Source organism: Gossypium arboreum, chromosome 4 (genome assembly GCF_025698485.1).
Source record: "Gossypium arboreum isolate Shixiya-1 chromosome 4, ASM2569848v2, whole genome shotgun sequence".
NCBI lineage: Eukaryota > Viridiplantae > Streptophyta > Magnoliopsida > Malvales > Malvaceae > Gossypium > Gossypium arboreum.
In genome coordinates, this window is record NC_069073.1 from 9303559 (window position 1) to 9326112 (window position 22554).

At 36.6% G+C, this 22554-nt stretch overlaps 1 long non-coding RNA gene across 1 annotated transcript; it reads right to left on the bottom strand.

Annotated features, from left to right (window-relative positions):
- Positions 1-10546: 10546 nt before the first annotated feature.
- LOC128291897 (uncharacterized) lies at positions 10547-11296 on the bottom strand. Its single transcript, XR_008281878.1, has 2 exons — positions 11131-11296; positions 10547-10840 (listed from the first exon to the last, which is right to left on the bottom strand). It is a non-coding gene; the product is annotated as an uncharacterized LOC128291897 (long non-coding RNA).
- Between the last annotated feature and the right edge of the window lie 11258 nt (positions 11297-22554).

Consider the following 22554-nt stretch of genomic DNA (forward strand, 5'->3'; position numbering starts at 1 on the left):
CTATGGATATCTACCGTACCTACTTAATATCGAAATAGACGAACACTTGTTCCGGACCCTTGCTCAGTATTGGAACCCTGCATATAGTTGCTTCACGTTTGGGAGGGTGGATTTAGTACCCACGGTGGAGGAGTATACAGCTTTATTAAATTGTTCGAAGGTACAAGTCGATAAGGCCTATTCGAGAGTTGCTTATGTTTCAGCGTTTTCGAAAAAGCTAATGAATATTACTGGAATGAGCGAACAATGGGTTACGGCAAGGATCAAGTAGAAAGGGGAGTGTAAGTGCATCCCATGAAAGAATTTACGAGATTTGATCCTAACACATCCTGATATGAAGAAGAAAGTTGACGTCTTTGCCTTGAGTATCTACGGGTTGATGCTCCTCCCTAGGGCATTACGATATGTTGATGAGGCGGTCACGGATCTATTCGACCGACTTGACAAGGGAGTCACACCAGTTCCTGCAATTTTAACTGAGACATTCAGGTCCTTGAACGTGTGTAGAAGGACCGGCGAGGGCAGATTTATAGGGTGTGCACAGTTATTGTTAGTATGGTTTCACAGTTACTTTTGGAAGATAGACAAACGTCATTATCGAACTTTCTTTGGGAATTATTCTTCATTAAAGGAGATAAGAGCTACACCCAGAAGAGATGACATATCGGAAGAAAACTGGATCGCGCTCCTACAGAATCTCCAGGGAGAGGACATTGAGTGGAAAGTACCTTGGTGGAAGCCTAATAAAATTCTTTTTCGATGTGGGAGTTTCGATTGGGTCCCTTTGCTTGGGATCTGGGGAGCCATTAGATATGCTCCCTTACTCGTGCTTAGGCAATATGCAGCAAGACAGTTCATACCGGTAACCCATGGGCTTGCTCAATGCGAATTTTCGTATAAGGGAGACTACAAGAAAAGGGTTAAAGAGATTTCTAATGCTTGGAATCAGACTCGTTGAGTGAAAGGGTTGACTGCAGATCCGATGACGACCCCTAAGTATGATGGATGGTTGAGTAGACGAGTTAACGACAATATCCCTAGGTCAAGTTCAGAGGGTGCTCAACTGATAGAGGAGTATCTGCGAGTGGTTCCCTCCGAATTGGAAATTATAAAATAGGATTTTGAGAAGAGAAGTTTAGAGTTGGGGAAAAAGATAGAGCAACTCGAAGAGGAGAAGGTATATCTAAAATTGGGCATTGACGTCCAGAAATTAGACGCCGAGAAACTAAGAAAGGGGAAAAGGAAAGCTGAAGAAGACTTGGACAGTCTGAAGAATGATTACAAGGAGCTGCATATGTCGATGAGAACTATCGGGTTGGGAAAAACATCGAAGCAATGGCAACAAGAAATCCAAGAAGAAAAGTCTAAGGCCGATCAATGGAAGAGGAGGTTCTGTGATGCTCGAGCACGAGAGGAAGCCCTGAAAAGAACTACATCAGAGAGCCAAAGAGAAAATGAGACGTTAAGAGCTCGAATAATAGAGTTAGAAAAGACATTGCATTAGCATCATAGTCACAACTTTGTAATGGAATTAAAGGCTAGCTTAAGTGAGATCGAGAATCTGAAGGGGAAGATAGAAGAACTTGAGGCTGTGCTACAGGATTGTGAACACCGAATTGAATCACTGGAAGCAAATAGTGAGCAACTGGAGGAGCAACTTCACCGGTCTCAGAATAAGGTTCGAGATAGAGATCACCTCATGGGAGAAGCTATAGTTCAGATTCGAGAAGTGGCGGAACATTTACAAATCCTGGCCGTCCAAGCTGATGTATTAAGTGTAAAATATGAGTCAGTATCGAACCGAGGCCAAGAGCTGGCTGAACTTCTTAAAAAAGTTAGAGCTCTAGGCATAAGGGCTAGGCCGTATATGTAGTCTATTTTTTATGTAAAGGATTTTGTCTTTTAGTAAAGTTATTCTAAATAAAATTGAATCAGATTAACACCTTTTTGTATTCATGTCATGCATTTGCATTGCATAGCATCATAAACATTAAGTTGCACAAAAGAACCCTATTAATTAGTGATAATTTATCTAGTTACCCTGGAACATCGCTACTATACATGGTGGAAAACAAGGGATATGGATCAGAGGTTGGAGAAATTAGAACAAATGCAAAAGGAGATGCAGGAGCAACTGCAAGCTCAGATGCAAGAACAGCTGGCTAGAATCCAGCAGAAGATGAGGGATCAAATGCTGGAGTTCTAGAAAAACATGCTGGAGTCACAGAACAACATAATGAGCTAGCTGACACAGCTGCTGAAGGGAGGGTCTGACAAAGGAAAAAACCCTATGGGTGATACTGGGAATGACAACGATGACTCTGCTTGTCCTACAAGCTTCGCCCTAGTAAACATTCAAACACATCCACCAAGGGTGTCCGTTTAATGTTAAACCTCTGCATCAAGCTAGCACTTCGGCACCGGTAAACTTTCCAACGGGCTCGTGCTCTAGCCCTGGAGACAATATGGCAAATCCCATGATCCCTGACTTCGATGAGGTTGAACGGGAAAAAGTAAGGGAGGAGCTCCCAAAGCAGCTTGAGGATCGGTGCAAATGGATAGAGGAGAAGTTCAAGGAGCTAGAAAGTGCTGATCATTATTGCGGAGTTGACGCAAAGGAACTCAGTTTGGTCCCGGACTTAGTACTTCCGCCCAAGTTCAAGATGCCAGAATTTGAAAGATATAATGAAACCAGTTGCCCTGAGGCTCACATTATGATGTTCTGCCGGAGAATGACGGGATATGTCAACAATGACCATTTGCTGATTCACTGTTTTGAGGATAGTTTGACCGGGGCCGCAGCCAAATGGTACAATTAGTTGAGCCGTGCTCAGGTCAAATCATGGAAGGATTTGGCGCAGGCCTTCATGAAACAGTATGGCCATGTAACTGATATAGCACCTGACAGGATTACATTACAGAACATGGAGAAAAGGTCAGGTGAAAGCTTCAGGAAATACGTCCAGAAGTGGAGGGAAGTCGCTACGCAAGTCTAACCACCACTGCTGGAAAAAGAAACGACTATGATGTTTATTAATACCTTGAAGGCACCTTTCATTAATCATATGTTGGGGAGCGCAACTAAGAGTTTCGCAAATATAGTGATGTCTGGCGAAATGATAGAAAATGCAATAAGGTGCGGGAAGATAGAAACGGGGGAAAGCACGAGAAGGTCAGCCCCTAAGAAAAAGAAAAATGAGGTAAGCAACGTAAGCTCAGGCTATTCAAAACCTGTCACCGTTAATCAATCGAGAATGATAGTCATAGGCCAGCAGGCCACACCAAAGGCGAGAGCCTAACACAAGGCAGAATACAGAGAGGTTCCAGTTCACTTCTATACCAGTGACGTAGAGGGAGCTATACAGAACGTTATTCGACGCACACGTAGTTGCCTCTTTCCACTTAGAACCGTTACAACCCCCATACCCTAAATGGTATGATACAAATGCTCAGTGCGAATACCACGCAGGGATTACGGGGCACTCGATAGAAAATTGTACCTCGTTCAAAAGGTACGTAGAAAGGCTTATCAAAGCAGGTGTTGTAAAATTTGATGATACATCTGGTACGAGAAATCCATTGCCCAGTCATACTGATAAAGGGGTAAACGCGATAATTGAGAATATGGGGAGGAAAGTCAAGCTGAATATCGCAGAGGTGAGAACCCCATTGAAGCTAATTTAGAAGGAAATGCAGAAGAGAGGTTTAGTTCTGCAGGGGTTAGGGGATAAAATCCAAGATACACAGAACTACTGTGAGTTCCATCATGAGAAAGATCACGAGATCCAGAATTGTATTGAGTTCAGGGCCCTAGTGTAGGGTCTAATGGATAATAAGGAATTGAAGTTTCTCGAGTCTGTCGAAGAGGAGGATGTATGCTCTCTAGGAGGAGAGTCAGGTGAAGAAGGCTATAGAGCCAGCCGTCCATTGATAATTATTTCGAAGCTCAGAATTAGTGAAGTAGAAGCAAGAGTTACACCAAGAGTTATAATCCAAAGGCCAACAGTTTCCCCTTATAAAGATAGCCATAGGGTGCCTTGGAATTATAATTGAAGTATAGTAGTTGTAGAGAAGGAGGGTTCAATTAACACGCCAAACACAGAAGCCGAACCTGCAAAAGGGAAATCCGTCATGCTCAAGCAAGAAGTAGAGAGATCAGAACCACTGGTTAATGAGCCAGTAATGGAAAATGAAGCCAAGGAGTTCTTGAAGTTCCTAAGACACATGGAGTATAGTGTTGTGGAACAACTACACCAACAACCGGATCGCATATCGGTATTAGCTCTGCTGTTAAATTCAGAGGTCCACCGCAACGCATTGATGAAAGTGTTGAACGAAACCTATATTGCGGATGACATTTCGATTAACAAATTGGATCGTCTTGTCGGCAACATAAGTACTGACAATTTCATCTCCTTCAGCGATGATGAGATACCGCCAGGGGGTAGGGGGTCTACTAAGGCTCTGCATATCACTACACGTTGCAAGGGGTATACGCTACCCGGAGTACTAGTTGATAATGGGTCCGTATTGAATGTGTTGCCTTGGGCTACATTAAACCGTTTACCTATAGATAGTTCTCATATGAAGACGTGTTAGAACATAGTAAGAGCATTTGATGGAACAGAAAGGAAAGTAATGGGAAGGATAGAGGTACCTCTTCAGATTGGCCCAAACGCGTACGAGGTAGATTTCCTCGTGATGGATATTAAGCCTTCCTATAACTGTCTATTAGAAAGACCTTGGATTCACTCAGCTAGGGTAGTGCCATCCTCGTTGCACCAGAAGCTAAAGATGGTTATTGAGGGTCGGCTAATAACAATAAATGCAGAGGAGGACATTATTGCGTCAGTTACCAGTGATGCACCCTACGTAGAGAATGACAACGAAGCGATTGAATGTTCATTTCAATCGTTAGAGTTTGTAAACGCAACGTTTATAGCTGAAGGAAGTAGGATTCCGATAGTTAAGATATCAGGGGCTATGAAAATGAGCCTACAGTTGAGAGTTAGGAAAGGGGCGTTACCTGGCAGAGGACTCGGGAGGCACCTCCGTAGACAAGTTAGAGTGTCAGTCTTGGTTGGCAAGTGAGATCACTTCAGTTTGGGATTCAGGCCAGATGCAAGCCAAGTGAAGAAGGAGTTTGAAAGGAAACAAGAACAGCGGAGAGCGAGATTGAGTGGGACAGAAGTCAGGTGGGAACCGATGAGCTTCCCCCATATTTCCCAAACATTTGTATCTGAAGGGTTTATTCATTCTGCACAGGAGAGGATAAAAGAAGGAATGGTCGAGGATGTGATGAGAATTTGGAACATCAACACCACGTTTGAAGAGGAAGCAATGGAAAGGAATTTATCGGGCATTTGCCCATATGAGCTTGGGAGTGTTTTGGATAACTGGACTGAGGAAGAAATTCCTGTAATCTTTAGAGCTAACATAGAGTAATATTCAAAACCCACTTGTTGTCTTCTAGCCTAGGGACAATAAGAATCTTTTGCGAAATAGGCTCATGTTCAAACATTATTATTTTCAATAAAAAAATGCATTTTCATATATCGGTTCGAGCAATTATTCTTTATTCTTTTTCATTTTATACACAATCATACCATACAAAGGAATTATTCATTTCATTTTCTTTGGGTATTCTCTTATACTCATAATAGGCCCCCGGATGTCAACGTCATGAGTAATGCTAATGCGAGCCTGGAATCTCCTTTTGAGTGAGACATGTACTTTGAGGGATTTCAGGATTTTGAAGAGGACGAGGATTGTGGTTTATCTCCCGATTCGTTAAGGATGGTGGAGCGAGAAGAGAAATAGATCCTGCCACACAAAGAGACTACTGAGATTGTGGCACTGGAAGAGGGGAAGGAAGTTAAAATTGGCACTTGAGTTAACGAGAAAACAAGACAGAACCTCATTGAGCTGTTGCAAGAATTTAAGGACGTCTTTGCATGGTCATCCCAAGATATGCCTGGTCTAAGTACCGACATCGTAGTGCACTGTGTCCTTACAAAAAAGGAGTGCAAGCCAGTTCAGCAGAAGCTCCGAAGGATGAGACCCGATGTAGCAATGAAAATAAAGGAAGAATTCAAGAAACAGTTTAATGCTGGATTCCTACAGGTGGTCAATTATTCAGAATGGGTGGCCAACATTGTCCTTGTCCCTAAGAAAGATGGGAAAGTATGGATGTGTGTAAATTACAGAGATTTAAATAAGGCCAGCCCAAAGGATAACTTTCCATTGCCTCACATAGACACTCTAGTGGATAATACGGCAGGCTATTCACTATTCTCCTTCATTGATGGGTTCTCCGGGTACAATCAGATCAAGATGCATCTTGAGGACATGGAAAAAACCACATTCATAACTTTATGGGGAATGTTTTGCTACAAGGTGATACCCTTCGAGTTGAAAAATGCAGAAGCCACATACCAAAGAGTCATGGTAACCTTATTCCATAACATGATGCACAAAGAAATTGAGGTCTACGTTGACGACATGATTGTAAAATCCCGAACTGAAGAGGAGCATGTGCGAGTGTTAAGGAAATTATTCCCGAGGTTGAGAAAATTCCAATTAAAGCTCAATCCGTCAAAATGTACCTTCAGAGCTAGGTCCGAAAAGTTACTCAGCTTCGTAGTCAGTGAGAAGGGAATAGAAGTCGACCCTGATAAAGTCAAGGCTATACAGGGGCTGCCTCCGCCACGAACTCAGAAAGAAGTCCGAGGTTTCCTAGGGAGACTAAACTATATTGCACAGTTTATTTCGCAACTGACTGAGAAGTGTGACCCCATATTCCGTCTTCTTAAAAAGCACAATCCTGGGGTATGGGATGATGAGTGCCAAAAAACCTTTGAAAAGATTAAACAATATTTGTCTAGTCCCCCAGTGCTAACACCACCAAGCCTTGATAGACCATTGATACTGTACTTAACAGTATTTGATAATTTGATGGGGTGTATGCTCGGCCAACACGATGAGACTGGGAGAAAAGAAAGAGCGATATATTACCTCAGTAAAAAATTCACTGAGTGTGAAATTCGGTATCTGCCAATTGAGAAGCTATGCTGTGCTTTGGTTTGGACAACACGAAGGTTGAGGCAATACATGTTGTACCATACAACTTGGCTAATCTCAAAGCTAGACCCTCTCAAATACATGATGGAGTCAACCGCTTTAAATGGAAGGATGGCCCGATGGCAGATTCTGCTCTCCGAATTTGACATAGTCTATGTAAACCAAAAAGCTGTGAAAGGGAGTGCAATAGCAAACTTCCTAGCCAGTAGAGCTTTGGAGGACTATGAATCTTTGAATTTCAGTTTCCCCAATGAAGATCTAATGTATGTAGCAATCGCTATCATTCTTGGAAATTAAATTTTGACGGAGTATTAAATGCCGTTGGAAATGGAGTTGGGGCAGTACTGATATCCCCAAATGGAGATCATTATCTATTCACTTGCAAGCTGGATTTTGACTGCACAAACAACATGGCAGAATACGAGGCATGTATCATGGGAATTTGGACAGCTATAGACCGCGAAATCAAAGTATTAGAAGTGTATGGAGATTCTGCATTGGTAATTTATCAGCTTAAAGGCGAGTGGGAAACGAGAGATCCTAAATTGATCAGTTATCGAAAGCTAATCCTGGAGTTAATTGAAGAGTTTGATGATATTACCTTTCATTACCTCCCGCAAGACGAGAATCAGATGGCTGACGCCTTGGCTACACTAGTTTCCATGATCAAAGTAAGTGAACAGGAGGATATGAATCCAATTCAAATGAGTATTTGTAAGGCTCCAGCTCACTGCTGTAATGTCGATGAAGAGGAAGAGAAAGATGATCATCTTTGGTATCATGATATCTTACAATATGTGAAGAGCCGTGCGTACTCAGATCAAGCAACCGAAGATGATAAAAGAACATTAAGGAGGTTAGCCAGTGACTATGTCCTAGACGGTGAGGTCCTATATAAGAGGAGAAAGGATCAGGTGTTGCTAAGATGTGTTGACGTTGTTGAGGCAAAGAAAATTCTAGAGGAAATCCATGATAGTGTCTGTGGGACACATGCCAATGGTTTCACAATGGCTCGACAAATCATGAGATTCGAATATTACTGGTCCACAATGGAAGGAGATTGCATCAATTACGCTAAGAAGTGCCGAAAGTGTCAAATTTATGGAGACAAGATTCATGTGCCTCCTTCACCCCTCCACGTTATGACTTCCCCATGACCATTCTCAATGTGAGGCATGGACGTCATTGGGCCGATTTCACCAAAGGCTTCCAACGGACAACGATTCATTTTTGTGGTCATTGACTACTTTACCAAATGGGTAGAGGCTGCTTCGTACTCCAATGTCACAAAGTCGACGGTCAGCAAGTTCTTGAAGAAGGAGATCATATGTCGTTATGGTATGCCAGAAAGAATCGTATCTAACAACGCGTTGAATCTGAACAATAGCGTAATAGCAGAAGTCTGCAATCGGTTCAATATTAAACATCAAAACTCGTCATCATACCGCCCGAAAATGAATGGGGCGGTTGAGGCAGCTAATAAGAATATCAAAAAGATTGTGGGGAAGATGGCGGAGACCTACAAAGATTGGCATGAAAAGCTCCCATTTGCCCTTTATGCTTATCGGACATCTGTCAGAACTTCTACAGGGGCAACACCTTTCTCATTGGTTTATGGGATGGAGGCAGTTTTACCTATTGAGGTCGAAATCCCTTCCCTCCGAGTTTTATCAGAGCTGAAGTTAAATGAAGCAAAATGGATCCAATCTCGTTACAATCAACTAAACTTGATTGAAAAGAAGAGGCTGAAGGCTATTCGTCATGGTTAAATGTACCAGAGGAGAATGATGCGAGCCTACAACAAAAAAGTTCGCCCCAGGGTGTTCCATGAGAGGGACTTAGTATTGAAAAAGATTCTCCTTGTGCAAAAAGATTTCAGGGGGAAATGGATGCCAAATTGGGAAGGACCCTATGTGGTAAAAAAGCCTTTCTCTGGAGGGGCATTGATACTAGCAGAGATGGATGGCAAGAGCTTGCCTAACCCGATAAATTCAGATTCTGTCAAAAGATATTTTGCTTGAAGTAGTTGAGGTGAAAACCCGTAAAGGGCGCCAAAAAAAAAAGGAGAGGCCAAGGTGAAAACCCGTAAAAGGGCACCTTGAGACCAAAGGGGTTTTAAATTGAAAACCCGCAAAGGGTAATTCAAAATTTCGATCCAAATTGGGGCAAGCGGCAGTCTCACTACACTTGAATCGACAAAGAAGAGAAAAGCTACATCTTGGGGCATCAACAAAATGCTATAGATCCCTTGAGCGCGTGCCAAGTTTAAAAGGGTCCCCGAGGAGTTCGTACAGGGAAGCTCAAACTGCGAAATCTGGGGCATCAATTCTATTCCTTTTCATCCGTTTTTGTATCTCAAACAATGTTTGCTTTCTTTTTTGATACATCTTTCGTAAATTTTGACTCGAATAAATTTCAGTTCTACCTATCATTATAATCTTTTTCGAGTATTTTTATTGAATAATGATTAATAAACTAATAATGCTCTCAGAAGAAGGTTTTGCATATTACTCTGAAAGGTTTCTAAATAGTACGAGAACCTGAAACAGGACAATTATTTAGAAGTCACCGAGCTTAAAATGTGTGAGAAAAAAAGGAATTAACCGCATCTCCAAGTCCTCTTCTACCAAGCTGAACAAGAAGGCATATGTCAGGGATGTTACCTTAGTAAACAACGAGCAATGATAGCCCAAAAATTAAAATGGATCATTCTCATGACATTTTTCATTTTGTGCATTTAACATCCATAATACATGTAGTTAGGAGCATTTGATTCATATTAATCATGGCATCCTAATTATCTAGCATAAGCATATCACTCTTCTACAGATGGATTCCCCAATGGACAATGTAGCAGGATTACAGATATCATCAGCCTTATCTTCACTGAGTAGGAGTGGAGCAGGCTAAATACCAGATCTTATCTTCACTGAGCAGAAGTGAAGCAGATCAAATTTTGGCAAGTCTTATCTCCATGTATCGGCAATGGAGCGATTTGACCACCTGACCTTATCTTCACTGGCGAGAGTGAAGAAGCTAAATACTGATCTTATCTTCACCGAATGTAGTGAAGCGGATCAAATTTTGGCAAGTCTTATCTCTATGTATCGGCAATGGAGCAGATTTCAGCTACCAGCCTTATCTTCACTGAGCAGAAGTGGAGCAGGCTATATACTAGATCTTATCTTCGCAGAGCAGGAGCGGAGCAGATCAAATTTTGGTGAATCTTATCTCCATGTATCGGCAATGGAGCGATTTGACCACCAAATTTTATCTTCACTAAGCGGAGTGGAGCGGGCTAAACATACCGAGATCTTATCTTTCTTGGCGGGAGTAAAGCGAGATCAAATTACGAGATCACATCTCCGTGAAGAAGCAAGGAAGCGTTTTGAAGCAATAAGGTACGGTGGGTTACGGCAAAGAAGACAAGACTCAGCCAACCCAGTCAAATTTGGCCCTTCTAAAATCTTTTCTCTATTCTCGTTACACCACAATGAGCAAAGAGGGGCAGCTGTAGGACCAAATTTATGCCCGGGCCCAAAGCTCCAAAACCCAAGACCCATTTACATCTAAAATACAGGCCCAAAAATAAACCCAAACAAGGCCCAAACAAACAAAAACCTAAAGCTGTTGCTTGAGCCCTCGCGCCGCACGCCTCTCACCAACGTCCTACTCCACCATCCACCGCACTTCCGAGACATGCGCTACTAGCAGTCCCTCTTTGTCACTCCTCGTGCTTCCGAGATATCTGCAACAACACCTGTAACAGGAAACAAACAGATAGCAACCAATAGAAGATTTTATTTGTTTTTCTAGGCTATAAAAGCCATTCTAAACAATGTAAAGCGATTGGTTTTTTTTACTACAAAAATCAGAGAGAAATATACGAAAACAACAAGTTTTGAGTAAAAGCTTTCATACATTCAAATAGAATAAGGTGGTTACAATCTTTTCTTTTAGTTTTTTAATCTTTAGAGCTTTTTGTGGATCTATCTTGTATTTTTGAAAAACAGAGTTTAAAAAAATAAAAAGATTTTAGGAGGGCCTTACCTAGTTTCCGACGGTCGCCAATGAGCGCACAGGGGAGGGAAAGCGCTGCGATGATGGGCGCTGCGCCCTTTCAGAAGGAGAAAGGGGGCCGAACCCCTTGGTTTTCTTTTTTGAATTCGGCAGAATGGGATTAAAGAAATGGAGGGGTTTCTTTAATTTTAGTGTTAATGGCAGATAGCCAACTTTTTTGGTTTTAATTACAAAGAGAGTGGACCATTTAATTTTTTTGGGCTTATGGCGCACCGAGTCCCTCGTTTGCGTGTGGCCACTAGATTGGGTCCTTTTACGCTACTTTTTTGTTTTTTAAAAATTGGCCCCAAATATTTGCGTGCCTCTTCGTTTTAGTCCTGTATTAAATGCTGTACATTGGGCAAAAGAGAATTTTCCGTTTTTGGTCCCCCTAGTTCACATGCGCGTCCAACGTGGTCCCCCTAACCTTTTTTAATTCCGATTTTGGCCCAAAAACTCCCATTTTAATTTCAGTTAAGCCCCATTTTGATTATTTAAATACTTTTAACATAAAATTAATTTTTTTTGTTTGTAATATTTATTATTTTTATTCTATTATATCCTACTGGTGTTTTAGTTTTTCTATCCCACTATTTATTATACTGTTTTTATACTATTACCTATTATACTTATTATATTATTATTATTATTTTTTAAAAATTTTGTTTTATATCATTTTTATTTAACTTAATCAATTTGAGTCGTTTCACATTATTATATTATTTACTTATTTACATATTTGTTATATGCTTATTATATATGTATATTTTAAAAGTAAAACTAATTATTTTATGTATAAATTTTATTATATTTATTATATTATCTATTATATTAATTTTTAAAAAAATCATTTTTGTACTCTTTATCTTAAATATTTATATATATATATATATTATTAAAGGTTAATAATTTTAAATATAGATTGTTATACTTACTATATTTTGCTTGTTATACTTTATTTATTTTACTATTTACTACTACTACTTTATTATTATTATTATTTATAACTTTTTATATTTGTTTTTCACTAAAGTTTTTTTCAAATATAATTATCAATAGACCTATTATGATATTTTTATTTATTTATTTTATATATACCATTGTTCTTATCGGTCACTATTTTTATACTAAACTATTATTATTTATTATTTTACACTACCACTAATTTACTATAATTATTATTATTATTTTTTACTTGCATCACTATATCTAACATCATCATTGGTTTATTATCTTCCTTTCCATTGTGCATTTTTTAATCATTGCTGTATTTATCATGTTATTGTATTCATCACTTCTGTTATTACTACTGTTCTTAATTTTCGTTATGCTTGCTATATTTTAGGTATTAATATATGTTATTAGGGTTATTATATTGCTATTTTCATATTGCATGTTATCTTTTTTTTTGTTAAGTTTCAACTGCCCAAATTCATTTTATTTAAAGATTTATCCTCGACTATTTTCAAAATAAAGGCAATGTTCGATATTTAGGATCCTGGGGAAGATTGTGCCCTAACTTACTGGGTTCCAATTTTCCTCGTTAAACCTAAATAACCGAGTACCCTTCTTAAATCTACTTGTATGAAGTTCGAATAAAAAACTATTCTTGGAATTTAGGATGTTGCACCCTAACTTACTGGGTGTGGCATTGCGGTTTTGAGGATAGGGATTTCTAAAATCAAGGCAATACCTGGCACTTGGGAGTTTTGAAAGATTGAGCTCTAACTTATTGAGTACTAATTTTTCATGAGTCCCGAATGACCAAATACCCTTCTCTTGAACCTTCATATATGAATTTTAAAAAAAATCAAATACTAACTTAGTTCCGAAGGTCTGAAGTGTTAGACCCTAACTTACTGGGTATGGCATATTTCTTCTTCGAAATGAGTGGGTCTTTACATTTTATTCAATTTATGTTTTTTTTTAAGTAAGAAGATCGTACTCTAAAATCTTTTTAAGTTTCGACATCAAGACATTAACTAATCAAATAAGGTACCAATTTTTGGGCGTTGCGAGGGTGCTAACCCTTCCTCGTATGTAACCGACTCCCGAGCCCGTTTTCTCAAATTTAGCAGACCAAAAATCATTGTTTTAATAAGCCCAAATGTTTTATTAAAACGATCAATTCTAGGGTCGTCCAATCACACCTCAAAAAGGATTGGTGGCGACTCCATTCATATTTTTAAAGTCGATCCCCGTTTTTCAAAATTTAAAAATGGTTTCGACAAGGGCTAGCTTGAAACAAAAAGTAAAGAGGAAGACTTGATTGAAAGATTGAAGGGTTGAAGATTTAAAAAAAAAAAGTGGTTGGATAAAAATTGAAAGATGTTTTTTTTTATTGTTAAAATTCTGTAATTAGTTTGAATTTAGTCTCTAGTTTAAATTTGATTTTTAAAATTTTGATTTATTTAGTGATAATATTTATAAAAAATCTAGCTAAATTTGAGCACCAGAAGTGTGTATAAATACCTAGTGGCTACAACCAATTAAACACTTCATTCTGCCAATTATTTCCATGATTAATAAAACCCTTTTTAGTTTTAGCCTGGTTATCGCTTCGACAAAGTATTTATCGCTTGGAAGGAAAAATCTATTTCAATGGTCGATTCAAAATTGGAGTACACGGAGGTTAGGGCTAAGCTAAAATATATTTTATTTACCAATTTATTTTATTTGCTTAAATTTATTTTATTTACAATTTCAAATATGATTTTATTTCATTTTATTACACTTCATATCTCCTTATTTTATTATCTTTATCAATTTAAACCCCCTATTTTTATTTTTTAGCATTGTTACGCATAGGTTGTGGGCACGACTATGACCGTGACAGCGATTCTGGTCACGGAAAAAGGCAAAATTAGATAGTCAATCTCTGTGGATTCGACCTACTATTCTATACTGCTATTACTGTTATTTTGTCGTAGGAATTTATATTTAGTGATTTTGATGCCCATGAAACCCCTACTTTTTTTTCACTCAATTGGGTATTGAAATCGCCCTTAATTTTTTCAATTAAAATCACCATGTGTCACAACCACAATGTGCGATGTGACAAAAAATGATAAAAATAAAAATAAATAAAAGTTATAAATATTATTAAATTTTAATAAAAATATTTAAAAATATTTAAAATTATAAAATGTTATAAAAATCGTAAAGAATTATAAATATATAGAAATATAGAAAAATTATAAAATTTTATAAAGTCATAAGAAAATTATAAAAATGTAAAGAAATATAAAATTTGTAAAAATTATAAAAATTATCGTACTAAAAGAAATATTTTATAAATTTTCTATAACTTTTATTGATTTTTATTTTGATCATTTTTCACCACATGTCACGCTATTTTGCAACACATAATGAATTTAACTAAAAAATTGGGGTCGCTTATTTTAACTATCAACGATTAAAGTTAATGGTTAAATGAGATTTTGATGCATTTAATAAATTTTTTATAATTTTTACAAAGGTTTACAATTTTTATGATTTTTATAATTTTATAATTTTATAATATTTTATATTTTTATTAAAAGTTAATATTTTTTATAAATTTTATTGATATTTATTTTTTATAATTTTTTTCACATGTCACGCTGTGGTTGTAACATGAGGTGGTTTTAACTAAAAAATTTAAAGGTAGTTAAATTTAATTGCCAACTATTAAAGTTAATGGTCAAATGGCCTTTTTGATGTATTTCACAGTTCAAATACCCAATTGAGTGCAAAAAAAAAAGGGCTTAATTGTTTTTTTTGAAAAAGTTTAAGGGTTTTTTTTTATGCATTTTGAAAGTTAAGTACCCAATTGAGTGCAAAAACAAAGTAGGGGCTTAATTGCTTTTTTTGAAAAAGTTTGAGAGTCTTTTTTATGCATTTTGAAAATTCAAGTACCCAATTGAGTGCAAAAAAATAAAGATTTAATTATTTTTTTGACAAAATTTAAAGATTTTTTACACCATTAAACATTGTATTTTTAACGTTTAAATGGTTTATTGCATGGAAACTTTTAATTAATGAAAATCTTTTAAACGTTCAAAAAAGTGTTTTAAACCATTTAATTATTGCAATTAAACCATTTAAACGTTAAAAAAATCATGAATAATTTAAAAGTTACCATACAATTAAAAATTGCAAGTTGTACATGTTTTTAATATAAAAAAATCATTTAAATAGCAAAAAACTGTATACAGACAACAATTAATGCAAAAAAAAAAATGCAAACAAAACAGTAAAAAAATCAAGGGGAGAGCATTTACCAATAGCCCCTGCTTAATTTTTATTGACCAATACTGGGGAGGATAGGCACAGGGGTTGCAAGAAAGAAGAATTTGAAGCAAGTATGCTATGCCAAACACAGACCTCTCCTCTTGGGTCATTCAAATAGGCACTGCCTTTTAGCTTCAAACCCATAATTCAAGAGACATATGCTATCCTCAGCAATATTGCTATCATTGATCAGAATTTCAATATTTCTGTTGTGCAGGTCCATTATATGGTAAGCACAGAGCATACTTTATTGTAATTCATTGTTAACTCATCTAAAGTTTTCTAAGAAGAAGAAGACTTAGAGAAACAGAGAAATTTAGAAAGCCATTGATACTAAAAACACACTTATATTTTATTGATAGGAAACTTAATGCCCCTTACAAACTGATATCATCTCCTTTTATAGCTGAAGGAGAGATAATAAAACAAAATAGTAAACAGTTCTAAAGCACACAGTACTACAGACATTATTACATAAAGCAAACAGTATTATAAAGTAGCTGATCATGAGTGGCTTCTTTCAGCTGTTAGCATTTGAGTGGGGATATTGAGCACTGTCTATGGAATATTCACTATTTACTGTCATATCCAAATCTTCATCCATATCCTCATTATCGTCTTGTTCTTGGTGCATCTTTAAGAGACTGATTTGACTACAATACCACGAGTATTCTTAAGACCACTCTGAAGGATTTGGGATGCTTTCATAATAATCCTGAATGGCTTTTAAGATTCCTTTATGATAAGGTTTGTATCTTATTGGCCATGTGTCCCAAGGAGCATCAATGTCTAGAGGAGGCCATATCTCAAATGGGATAACCCTATTGAGCTGGCAAAGGAACTTCTATATGATCCTGTAGTGTAGGTCAAATTTTCTAATATCTTCATCAAGAACTTTGTGAATCCATGCAGTAGGAAAAGATCCTAACTAAGTTGATTTTCCCTGTTGAACCAAAGATTGTGATTTGTGGAAGATAATGATCATATAATTCCCCTTATTTTCTAGATAATACTGATAAATCATGGTCATCCACTGTGTTAGAGGATGGAACCAACATAAAAAAGTAAAAAAACTTTTTATGTTGTGGTTCAATATTTCCTCTAATGGCATTCATCAGAAAATAACGAAGATCAGGGATGGGGAATTGAATGGCTATGTGATGGATATGAGTGAGGTACCTCAAGAATCATTTTACTTCATTAGGTTGTTCCACAAATTCAAATTTGATAGGATGAATGAAGGGATAATCAGGATACACACCCCATGGTCTTAGGATAAGTCTTCTCAAATTTTTAAAAACTTGAATTTGATATTCAAACATCATGTCTTTGGTTTTGGGATGAAAGTTTCCTTGTTCAATAAAAGTCATGACTTCAGGTAGAAATTCTGGATTGAGGTTTGGGGCAACAGGGTAAGAAGTAGGAAATGGATAAGATGAAGAGGATGGTCTAACATCATGAAGGGTCTGTGCTGAAAATTCTTCTGTAGGTGAGGACTTCTGGTTTGGGCCTAGAAAGAAAATCAGCAAGGACATTTTGCTTTCCTTTTATATGCCTGGTATTAAACTTAAATTAGGAAAACCATTCAGCCCGTCGGAGAAGTTGAAGGTGAGGGACTATTTTTTGCTTGAACTTGAGCATTTGTGGAAAAGATGATATGTCCATTTCAATAAGAAAATGATATCCCGCAAGATGAAATTTAAGTTTTTCAATACCTTTTTTTACTGCAAGGATTTCTTTGAAAGTGGAATGGTAATAGATTTCTGCATCTGAAAATCTTCCGCTTTTGTATCCACAAAGATGTCTTTTACCATTTCTTTCTTCACGTAAGATTACTCCTCAATATTTGTCATTGGCATCTGTTTGCAAAATCCTTTTTCATCAGAAAGAATTTGGAGTGGAGGCAAATTCTGGGTCAACTCTTTCAGTCTTTGAACTACTCTTGTTTGAGAGGAAGACCATAAGGGAGGTTCTTTCTTGAGCATTTTTGTTAGGGGGTTAATATACTTAGAAACTTTAGGAATAAAATCTCTAAGATAATTAACAATCCCTAAAAATTATTGTACCTGTTTAAAAGATAGGTTTTCAGATGGAAACTTGAGAAGTTCTTGAGCAATATGAGGACTTGGAGAAAATATTCCATCTTTTAGCTTCATTCTCAGAAATTCAATTTCTGGTTTGTTTATCTGCATTTTCTTTTCTGAAAGCATTATCCCATATTTGAAAATAAGGGATTTGAAATCTTTAAGGAGATGAGCATGAGATTTTTCACCTTGACTATAAAGTAAGATATCATCAATATAGATCAAAGTATTTTCCATCAAAGGATGAAAAATCTTTATCATTGCTTTCTGAAAAAGCGAATGAGCTGTTTTTAATCCAAACGGCATTACTTTCCACTGGAAATGTCTGTTAGGAATACAGAATCCTATTTTTTGTCTGTCATCAGGATGTATTCCTAATTGCCAAAATCCCGCTTTGAGATTAAACTTGGAGAAAACTCTTGCTTTAGCCAAACTTGAAAAAAATGAGTTCTTGTTTGGCAGAGGAAACTTGTCATCTTGGAGGAAATGATTAAGAGGTTGATAATTTATTACCAATCTTAATTTTCCTTTGATTTGCTTAGATCTTTTATTGACATAAAAAACTTCACATGCGCATTGGGAATCTGATGGTTCAATTAGATCTTGTTGTCGTAATTCTTTGCATTCTTATTCTGCCAACAATAAGTGATCTGGATTCATTCCCTGATGACTGGCCTTTGTTGGATTAATATCTTCATTTTTCTTGAAGGGAAGGTGAATGAAGAATTCTGGGTTTTTCTATAAAGGATTTAGGCATTTTTTCAGGAATTCTGAATGGGAATCTGCACATGATTGAGTTTTTAATTCTTGTCAATCTGAAGGATTTTTTTTGATTGAATGGAAAAGAGTTTTGGTGTTTTCACAAAGGGTTGGAAAAGATTTTTGAATCTTACTCTATCTGGAAATGTTCTTAAATGTTGGGCTTTTATGTAGAGGTCAAAACCTATTACAATATCTTTTCCTGGGGGTTTTGAACCAAGTACTGTAGTTTTAACACAACAGCCTGGGAAGAACTGAATAGTAAAAGGCTTACTAATCAGATGGGTAGCAAAGGCATGATCTGCAGTAGAATTAAAGTACCTTACATGAGGTTTCCACCATTCTGAAGGTAAAACATCTGGATTCATGATGGTTTCAGCTGCTCCAGTATCTATAAAGGCAATTATAGTAATGGGTTTACTATATTCGTCCAAATGAATCTTGACAGGTACCTGAGGAACTGGAATTATATTAACAGCAATGTTCTGGACTTTGGCTTGCATCATCTATATATCTGAATAATTTGACTTTGGCTCTGAAGATTCACTAAGACAAGCAAGAATAGCACAAATTGTCTTATCTAATAGTTCATATTCAATGGAGCAGACAGATTCTATGTCATCTTCTTCTCATAATTTAATTTCTGATTGTCTAACTGTCTGTGCGAGGCCTGTTTGTTTTTTGGACAATTTTTTGAGAAATGTCATTTTTTATTACAGATGTAACAACTATCAGATTTTTTTGTTCTTCTTTTCTTCTTGAGATATCTCCATTGAGGCTTCTTTCTTCTTCTCCATCTTGAAGTATTTTTTGAAAAAGAATGTTTTTTGAAATGTTTATTTTTCTTGGTGCGACAGTCACATAGCTGATCTTTTGCACATTTATATTTCAGATGAGAATCATCACAAGCTTTATTAATCTTTTTGTCACCATGGAGATAATCATTGAGTATCCTTCTTTTGTTGCCGATATCTTCTAAGGTAATAAAGACCTCTTGTTGAAGTTCTCCAACTGTTATCTGAAGAATGTCTTTATTTTGTCTTTGAAGACCTTGGTTGACTGCAACTTGGAGTGGATCTGGGAGGGATGAAAGGATGACTGGCTTAAGATTTAGATTTAAGCCTAAAGCACAAAATAATTTAGTCATTATTTTAAAGTGCTTTGCTAAATCCTTTTTGCTGTATGAACAACATTTTCTTTTGTAGAATTCCCTTCTCTTTAATGTTAACAAATCTTCAGGGTTTCCTACAAAATGGTGGTGTATAATCTTGATTGGTTGGGCTAGATCTTGGAGAACTAGAAACTACATTTGATCATGTTGAGTAATAGCTTTCCACCAATCTCTTAACATCCCAGTAAATCTGGAAACAAATTCCATGAGGATGTTGTAATTGCTATCTTCCGTTAATTTGCGAGTTTCTAACTAGGAATGGAACTTCTGGATTCTTTCTGCCCATTTTTCCGCTGGTAAATCATCAAGAGTGAAAGTGGTTCTTCTAATAGAAGTTTTTGGCGTCTGTCTCTGTGGTGCAGAAGATGATTCTAGCATTTCTTGCATTTCTTCATCACTTGGCTATTCTACTTTAGTTGTTTGGAAGGCTTTCAGAAGATTTTCATCCTCTATTTCTATTTGTTCTTCTAATGAAGATTCAGATTCTTCTGGCGTACTTGAATTTTCCCATGAATTAGTTTCAGTATCTGATTTTTGTGATTGATTCTGCAATGCTGAAATTCTTAGGATTGTAGATTCTCTGTAATCCTTTAAAAAAGTTGTTAAAGGAGTTTGGTATTCTTCTTGAATCATCAGAGACTTTGAAACTTGTTTTGGTGGCAGTGATTTTGGTAGAGATTCTTCTAAAACTATGTGAACCAGGTCCAGAAAGAAGTCTGATACAAAGCTTTTCTACTGAAGGAAGACCTTTGTACATGTTCAAAGATGAAAAAACAGGACATTGCCCTTGGGATCTTCATTGTTCAAGTGATTTCTATGCTGATGATAGAATGAGTGCTTAGATTGATCACTTGGATAATACTGCATCCAAGCTAGGAAAGAAAAAGAAAAACAAAAAATCCACTCAATCTGAGCTTTATAGAAGATGGATGAAAGAAGATCCAGACATTGGTCCGCTTGGAGAGGATAATGGTAAATTTGTTTACCTTGTTGATTATTCATCTCATAGATCTTTACCAGATAAACAGGTTCTTCCAAAACCTTATAAACCTTCTTCACCTCCTTCAAAACCATCTCTTTCACCTCCTCCACAAAATCCAAAACCTTCAAAACAAAAACTTTTTCCCCAATCCTGTTACAAGAAAATAAACAAATGGGTTAAGAAAAACCCAGACTTTCTTGCTTCTCAAGAACTAGTTTCTGCTGCATGCATGATGCAGCGCACTTTGTCATATGATAAAGAATTTCCCCCTCTTGAAGAGTATTCAGAGAAAAATTACACTTATGATTAGTGCTGCAGAAGCCACTCTCAATTGGTAAACAAAAAATGCTATTGCCTAGAATCATGCCTTAAAAAGAATTGATAAAAATATTTCAGCTATTGAAGCAAAGGTAGATGACAATACCAAAATGATCAGAGATCTTATTAATCTTTTGCAAAAAAGGCTAGATGCAGTAGTAAGAGAACCAGCAACACCAGGACAAGATTTCTTCTCTCATCTTGCACACAGAGAAAGTGAAATTCAAAAATTAAAAGATCAAATTGAAACTCTTCAAGAAACAGGAAAGATTCTTGAGCCAACTTAAAGAGCAGAAACAATTGAGCTGTTTCCTTCTATCAGACAGAAAAGTTCTCTTCCAACAGAAGGAGTGAAAATTACCTTCCCAGAATTTCCAAAACGTATTATGCTAAGTACGTATGAAATTTTTCTGGAAATTAAAAAGCAAGAAGCTGAAAAGAAAAAGAAAAAAGTCACTAAAAAGGCTAAAATACCCAGTGAAAGTGAAGCTTATCAGACATAAAATAAGCTTGGAAAGAGGCCAATTTTAGAAGAATCTCTACCAAAATCACCGCCTTCAAAACAAGCTTCAAAGTCTCTAATGATTCAAGAAGAACACCAAAATCCTTTAACAACTTTTTTAAAAGATTACACAGAATCTACAATCAATCACAAAAATCAGATAATGAAACTGATTCATGGGAAAATTTAAGTACGCAAGAAGAATGCAAATATTCATCAGAAGAACAAACAGAAACAAAGGATGAAAATCTTCTGAAAGCCTTCCAAACAACTAAAGTGGAAGAGCCAAGTGATGAAGAAATGTAAGAAATGCCAGAATCATCTTCTGCACCATAGAGACAGACGCCAAAAACTTCCATTGGAAGAACCACTTTCACTCTTGATGATTTAACAGCAGAAAAATGGCCTGAACGAATCCAGGAGTTCCATTCCTGGTTAGAAACTCGCAAATTAACTGAAGATAACAATTACAACATCCTCATGGAATTTGTTTCCAGATTTACTAGATGTTAAGAGATTGGTGGAATGCTATTACTTAACATGATCAAATGCAGTTTCTAGTTCTCCAATATCTGGCCCAACCAATCAAGATTATATACCACCATTTTGTAGGAAACCTTGAAGATTAGTTAACATTGAAGAGAAGGGAATTCTACAAAAGAAAATGTTGTTCATAGAGCAAAAGGGATTTAGCAAAGCACTTTAAAATAAGAACTAAATTATTTTGTGCTTTAGGCTTAAATCCAAATATTAAGCCAGACATCCTTTCATCCTTCCCAGATCCACTTCAAGTTGCAGTCAACCAAGGTCTTCAAAGACAAAATAAAGACATTCTCCAGATAACAGTTGGAGAACTTCAACAAAAGGTCTTTATTGCCTAAGAAGATATTTGCAACAGAAGAAGAATATTCAAGGATTATCTCCATGGTGACAAAAAGATTGATAAAGCTTGTGATGATTCTCATCTGAAATATAAATGTGCAAAAGATCAGCTATGTGACTGTCGCACAAAGAAAAAGAAACATTTCAAAAAATATTCATTTTCAAAAAATACTTCAAGATGGAGAAGAAGAAAGAAGCCTCAATGGAGATATCTCAAAAAGAAAAGAATAACAACAAAATCTGATCGTTGTTTCATCTGTAATCAAAAAGGGCATTTCTCAAAAAATTGTACAAAAATCAAACAGGCCTCGTACAGACAGTTAGACAATCAGGAATTAAATTACGAGAAGAAGATGACATAGAATCTGTTTGCTCCATTGAAGATGAACTATCAGATAAGACAATTTGTGCTATTCTTGCTTGTCTTAGTGAATCTTCAGAGCCA